This window comes from Triticum aestivum, chromosome 2A, assembly GCF_018294505.1.
Source record: "Triticum aestivum cultivar Chinese Spring chromosome 2A, IWGSC CS RefSeq v2.1, whole genome shotgun sequence".
In the NCBI taxonomy this organism is placed as follows: Eukaryota; Viridiplantae; Streptophyta; class Magnoliopsida; order Poales; family Poaceae; genus Triticum; species Triticum aestivum.
The window spans coordinates 444,461,208-444,468,635 of NC_057797.1; the positions used below are offsets into that span (position 1 = coordinate 444,461,208).

Sequence of the window (7,428 nt, forward strand, 5' to 3'; positions counted from 1 at the left end):
GATTTCAGGAATCTATATGTATTTTGGTTTAGCCAAATAGACCTCCTGTTCAGTATAATTGCTCAGCCGGACATCACTGTTCATTGGGCCGCGTAGTGCCAGCAGCGCGCAGCCCATTTCCTTTGCTTCGCCCCGCATGCAGCAGCTAGGCAAGCCGGCCTATTTTCGCACAGCCGCAGCCCACCTCGCAAGCCTCTTCTTTTTCTTATTTTTTTTTTCTTTCTCTGCCGCTGCCAACCGAGTCCCGCTTGTCATCTCCTCCAACCACTCGTGTTCATCACGAACACTGTAGCTACCGAACCCAAACCGAGATCGAATCGATCGATTCGATCGATCCTTTGCACCCCCCCGCCTCCATATATATACTCCCCACATCCGGCTTGGCCGATTTTTCGCCAAAATCGCAGTCTCCCGTGCCCTAGGTTGATTTCACGATCTCGCTCGAGTTCCACCGCTACTGACCTCCGCCGTCGTCGTTTCCATCGCCTACAGTGGGTCCCAGCACCTCCTCTTGCCCCTGTTAATTTCGCCTTGATCTCCTCTATCGCCTTGACCCACTATCTCGCACAGGGGAGTACCGAACCGAGCGCAAGGACCTCGATCCGAAGATCACAGCCACCGCCCGAGCTCCAGCCACCCTCTGCCGTCAACCCCGTTCGCCACCGACGCCTCTCAGGACTTCTTTGAGACCACAGCCAAGCTTCGCGCCCCGTAGGCTACCCTCCGGAGTCTCGAGACCACCGGAGCAGGCGCCACCATCGCCACCCGAGCCGCCGCGCCGCTGTTTTGTCCAAGTCCGGCCGCCCCAGCCTCTGTTCCTCTCCGGTGAGCTACCCTTAGCCGCCCGATCTCTCTCTAATGGTCCAGATTAAATCATGTTCTGTTTTTTCCCTCTCGAATAGGTATGCGCTGTTTAGTGGCTGTCCGTTGTTTAGCCATCGCAGTGAACACCCTCCAGCCAATCAGCATGCGCCACGTGGCACATCCACAGTACCGCGGTAGTTCTTCCCAAAACGCTTTTATGGCATAATTGTTCTTTGTAGATTCCATATCAAATTTTCATTTAGGTTTATCTTGAGATCCGTAACTCCAAATTCATCAATTCTTTTGCCTGTGTACTCGTGGTGACTAGGAGAATATTGAAGAACCAAAGTTTCACATTTTTTGAACTATTCAAATTTAAAGTTGTTTAAATTTGAATTCAAACTTCCGGAGGCCATATCTTTTAAACCATTGATCCAAATTAGTTGATTCTTTTTGCATTGTGATCCTACTAGCATGTAGATAATATATACCTACTGATATTTTTCTGTTATTTAAGTTTTTATTTGAATTCGTTGCTGTTTACTTTATTTTAGTGTTATGTGAGCATAGTTTATTTATCGTTGCCTCCGTTAATCGTATAGATTGTCCGGAGTGTGAAGCGGATCGGAATTAATCATTAGAGTACTTCAGCACCGTTCAAGGCAAGTTTGCACTTTTGATTTTTCTCATCCTATATTCTACTATGCATGTGTGGTTTTATGCTATGATATATGTTTGGCCTGGTATGTGTATCCCGTGTTACCATGTTTTGTTGTCGATTGTGGTATGTGATGGTGTGATCAACTTGCTATGGTAGACGTGGGCATGTGCCGAGTGATCCATGAAAGTGGTGAGTGTTTATAGCCATAGGTTCGGGATTATTAACCAGGTGAATGCGTCATTGGCAGAGCGCTCTATTGTCCCTAGAGAATGCGCCATTGACAGAGTGCACTTGAGGCGAAGTATAGTTTTTGGGGCATAAATCAGGTGAATGCGTCCTTGGCAGAGCGCTCTATTGTTCCTAGAGAATGTGCCACTGACAAAGAGCACTAGAGACATACTTCTGAAGTTCTTGTCATGTTTATTTAGAATCTTTGGGTTATCTTGGGCGAGTAAATTAGAGTTGGTTGTGAGTTCAGGTAGAGGAGGTAGGTGAAGACATTCTTCTCCAAACTAACTTGTGTGTTTTGTTTGTCATACATTGCTTTGTGGATGTAGGTTTGCTATATCATATTGTGTGATTTGCCAATACATTCAATGTATTGACTCTTTGTGGCTGCAACTTATCATGTTGCAGGATTTTCAGATGATTAGTGAGATACAGTAGGGTCGCGAGTCTGCACTCAACATGTTCTCCAGTGGGCATTGATGGACTCATCGTTGATTATGATACCTTTCCGCTGTTATTATTGAATAAGTTAGCTATGTGCTACTCAGTTTGTAATATTTTATAAATTCTGGATCATACGTTATAGTAAATGATGCACTTATTATTTGATATTCATATGTACTATGTGTGCTAGCAAGTCGATCCAGGGACTAGCACAGTGAGCACAGAGACATTGAGTCTTATCAGATTCGGGTCGTTATAGGCAGAGATTCCATATCCACGTGAGGAATGTGCTGATGGTAGAATATTTTCTCTTTGTTGAACAACACTGAGGAATAGAAATTGGCTTGACTAGCAGTCCAGAAACGCCTCTTCCTAATGCGAGCAGAGTTATAAGGGTTGTAGTCTTCGAAGAATACATGCTCGCCGAAGAAATCATCAGCCTTGAACTTTTGCTTGCGTGAGAATGGATCCTTTGGCTTGGGCAGAGGAGTGTTAGTGAGTTGCATCACGACCTCAGGAATCACAATCTCAGGTTCTTCAGGCTGAGGAATTTCTGGTTCCTCTTTAGTGGCAGTCCGCGTCTTCAGATGTTCAGCAGCAGTAGTTTCTTCAGCACTAGTGGCTGGAATTTCCTCATGTACAGATGAAGTGGGATGAGTTTCTTCAGAGCCCATTTGAACAGTTTGTGCGGGGGACTGAGGTATTTGCTGCAACGGTGTGAACATTGGAGAGTTTGGATGATGACTTTCCCAGAATTCATCACTCATCACTGGTGTGGAGCAGCCAACGTCCACATCTTCATCTTCCATTTCTTCAACTCCAGCCTCTTCAGCCGTGAACTGAGGCATAGGCGAGGAGATAACAGGTGTTGAAGGGATCGTATCCACTTCAATTTCTTCATCAATCTGCTCTGACGAAGCAGCAGAATGATTTTCTTCATCAGATCCGCTAGGAATCTAATATTCTTCACCAAAAGGAACAAGGTCCTTTGATGGCATGGTTGAGATCGGAACAACATCAATGGGATTAGCAAATGAACTGGTCAAAGGCTTCATCTTCTTCGGAGCTGAAGAATCTGAAGTAGCTGATGCTTTCCTTTTCTTCACTACTACACGCTCCGCAGCCTTGGTCTTCTTCACATTTTGATGCAGATGGAAGGATCGGAGTTGGTGTTGGCGCAGGAGGAGCAGAGGAATCTGGTTGATTTTCTTCAGGCACAACTGATGCAGTTGCCCTGATTTCTTCAGTTTCTTCAGGCGCACCACTAGTGGATGCCCTAGCAATTTCTTCAGCGGCTGGTATGCAGTCATCAGCCCTGGAACTCACATTTTCTTCAGCAGCCTAATTTTCATCAGCGGTGCTGGCATGTTCTTCAGTCGGCTGAGCAGATGCTTTAGCCTGAGGAATTTCCTATTGCATTGGGGCAGCAACATTGGAAGTGAAGTTATCAGCAAGTCTCACAAAACGAACTTTGGTTCCAAGCCAATCAGCATGGTATGCGTCAAATTCATCACTGAGTTTCTTGATCTCAGATTGAGTAGTGACAAGTTCTTTAGTTGTCCTAGAGACAAGGTTTTTCTTCAGATAGCGCTCCTTCTTGTACTGCGCTTTCTTGATCTGCCTGGCCTTCTCAAATTTCCATTTTTCTTCTTGAATGAAGTGAGTCAGCATGTGACTTTGGCCAGGAGTCAGCTTGAAGTCATGCATGGGAGTGTTGGGGTCCTTGTGCCAAACATCAATGTACTCGAGGATTAACTTTGGATCCAAAAGTAGCGGCACATTTGTTCCCTTGGCTCTAGCGGCCCTGACTTGCCTGTCTCTGATGATTTCTGCAAGTTCATCATCATCAGCTTCGTCTTCTTCGGACGGTACTTGGAAAGCGACTTGCTTCTTCCGAGGACTAGGGCGAGGACCTCGTCCAGCAATTGCCTTTGTCTTCAGTAGAGGGGGTCCTGTTGAAGAATTTGGTGCAGCTGAGGAACTTGCTGAAGCTCCTGAGGCAATGGATATGCCTGCAGTCCTTTGGCACGAGGCAAGATGCACAGGTGCTGAGGACTTGTCGGAACTGAGGATTTTGGAGGAGCAGGAGCAACATGAGGAATTGGCCTTGAGGGCTTTGAAGATTCTGGCCGTGAGGGCATTGCTGAGGAACTTGGCCTTGAGGGCACTGTTGGTGAAGCACTTGGCTTGCGCGCAGGCTTCTTTGCCATTGATTTCTTAGGCTTGACAGAGGCCTCAGTGGCAGTAGCAGCAGCAGAGTCTTCATTAAATTTCCTCACTGCTTCTTTTGCTTGCTTGGATAACTTGGCCTGGCGCTTGGCCCATTCTTCAGGAAAGTCCTCACCACGTTTGATGCTGGTGGGATCTGCTACTTGGCCAGGTGCCAATGGAGCTCTTGGGCATGGAGGATTGAGTGCGAATTTCTTCATGTACTTTGGAGTTACATACCTGTACTCCCTTCATTCTCTTGCCCATCTCCTTTCAAATTTTTGAATGTGCACCTTGCGCTGATTTTTATCTTCCTCGGGAGGTGTGCAGTACCTAGCATAGATGTCATCAGGGATCTCAAAGGAAGTCATAACCTCAGGCTTCTTTCCTCCTTTCTGTGGCCTTTTACCATCAGCCATTTTCTTCAGTTGAGGAATTTGAACAATCGAATTCTCTGAAGAAGTATGCAACTTTTCTTCGAGGAACGCTACAAATGAGTTAAGTTGATGAGAACCTAGTGATCCAGCAGCTGACATGAGTACCTGTGAACAGAGTATAGTTGCGAGGAATTTGAAGAGGTCATATGCATTCTCAGAAGGTTTTTCAAAAAGAACAAGTTTGAAGAATTTGACCAGATGAGTCTTGAAGAATTTCACTAAGCGTTCTCTATCTTAGGTTCCAGAGTTGTATAGATCGAAGATCCACACAATTGAGGAATCTTGAAGAAAAATGATGCTTAGAGAAACGAATCAAGAACAGATGACTTGTGAGGTGTTTAGTGTGTGAAGATATGAAGAAAAACACCTTTGAAGATTTTGTAGATAATCATTCGAATCAACGAGGGAAGTAAAAGTAACTTTTAATTACCCTGGATGAAGAATACAACGAATAGTGAAGTGGAGAGGTGAAGTTCGTCTGTGTAGATCTTCCATGCCCTAACTCTGCGGAGGAAGACGACTACGGCGGCGGCGGAGTGAAGATTTCCGCAGCCGGTGCGAGTACGGCGACGACGAGGTCGAGGCAGTGAAGCTCTTCCTCACCGGCGACGATGAAGTAGCGGCGGCGCTAGGGTTTTAGAAGCTCGAGCTAGAGAGAGGTCGAGTGGAGTAAAGGAAGTGAGGAAGGGGAAGAGGGGCATTTATAGCCACGGTGAAAAACTTTTCGCCCGTAGAAATTGGACGAACGTGCCCTTGACCCTTCTCATTCGCTTGACATGTGTCACCCACGTACTAAGAAGTGGAGATCATGTTAGATCGTGGGTGAGTGGATAAGTATATCGTGGGATGCGGAACGTTTTGAGCGGCAAAGCTGAAAATTTAGATAGGATAGGTGTTAAAGTTCCGTTCGCAATTTCTTCAGCTGACAAGGACACAGTGAAGATTTTGAACGAGTTTCAAATAGAATGCACATGAAGAATTTGTGAATAGATTGGGTTAAGTATAGCATAGAGGGGAAGGGTCCGATCACATTCACTTAGCAGAAAAAATCAACTTGAAGAATTAGTAATAAGTGAATGCTGTAGAGGACATAAACTTATATATATATATATATATATATATATATATATATATATATATATATATATATATATAAGTTAATGGCGGAAATAGTGAAGACAATGCAAAGTTGAAGAATATGAACAATTGAGGAAATTCAACTTTTGGTGGTGGCGTGACCCACCGTATAAGAATAATGATTTCAGACACCGCGTACAATTATCGTAGGGTTCTGAGAATCAAATTCTTCGTTAATTTCTTCACACTAAGAGTGTTATTCTTCATTGATTGAAGAAAAATGTTTTGTCATGTGTTGCACATCTAAGTCATCAATTTTGCATAAGTGTTAGGATTAGTGTCCTTTTCAAAGAACATTCGAAGATTCTAGGATATTTAGCTCACACCTCAACTTGCTAAATCTCTTCTCATCAAAGGGCTTTTTGAAGATATCGGCTAGCTGTTCTTCAGTCTTCACATGCTCAATAGAAGTGTCGCCCTTCAACACATGATCACGAAGAAAATGATGACGAATCTGAATGTGCTTTGTCTTTAAGTGTTGAGCTGGGTTGTGAGCAACCTTGATGGCACTCTCATTGTCAGAGAAGAGAGGCACATTCTTCATGTTGACACCGTAGTCCTTGAGAGTTTGCTTCATCCATACCAATTGCGCACAGCAAGAACCAGTGGCAATATACTCAACTTCAGCAGTAGATAGTGATACGCAATTCTGTTTCTTCGAGGACCAACAGACCAAAGATCGTCCGAGCAAATGACATGTACCAGATGTTGACTTGCGGTCCACACGGTCACCAGCATAGTCAGAGTCAGAGTATCCAATGAGATCAAAAGACGAGCCCTTGGGGTACCATAATCTAAGTGTTGGTGTGTGAGCTAGATATCGAAGAATATGCTTCACAGCCTTATGGTGTGATTCCTTCGGTGTAGCTTGAAATCGGGCACACATGCAAACACTAAGCATTATGTCTGGCCTAGATGCACATAAGTACAATAAAGAGCCAATGATCGAGCAGTATACCTTATGATCAAAGTCGATACCATTTTCATCAGTGCACAGATGGCCATTTGTGGGCATAGGAATTTTGACGCCTTTGCAATCTTGCATGCCGAATTTCCTCAGTACATCCTTGAGGTATTTCTCCTGAGATATGAATATGCCATTGCATTGTTGACGAATTTGAAGACCTAAGAAGAATTTCAACTCTCCCATCATAGACATTTGATATTCTTCACTCATCATATAGGCAAATTCATCACTATAACGTTGGTCAGTACAGCCAAAGATAATATCATCAACATATATTTGGCACACAAACAATTCACCATCATAAGATTTAGTGAAAAGAGTAGGGTCGAGTGAACCGGGTTTGAAGCCTTTCTTCATGAAGAATTCCTTCAAGGTATCATACCACGCCCGTGGGGCCTGCTTGAGGCCATAGAGGGCCTTGTTGAGTCTGAAGACTTTGTCAGGATTCTTTGGATCTTCAAAACCTGGGGGTTGAGCAACATATACTTCTTCCTCAAGCTTACCATTGAGGAATGCACTTTTCACATCCATTTGATATAAAG

The 7,428-nt window shown here is 44.3% G+C and overlaps 1 long non-coding RNA gene across 1 annotated transcript; it reads left to right on the plus strand.

Moving 5' to 3' along the window:
* Positions 1-237: 237 nt before the first annotated feature.
* LOC123185391 (uncharacterized) lies at positions 238-1,937 on the plus strand. Its single transcript, XR_006493367.1, has 3 exons — positions 238-491; positions 571-825; positions 1,407-1,937. It is a non-coding gene; the product is annotated as an uncharacterized lncRNA (long non-coding RNA).
* The last annotated feature ends 5,491 nt before the right edge of the window (positions 1,938-7,428 follow it).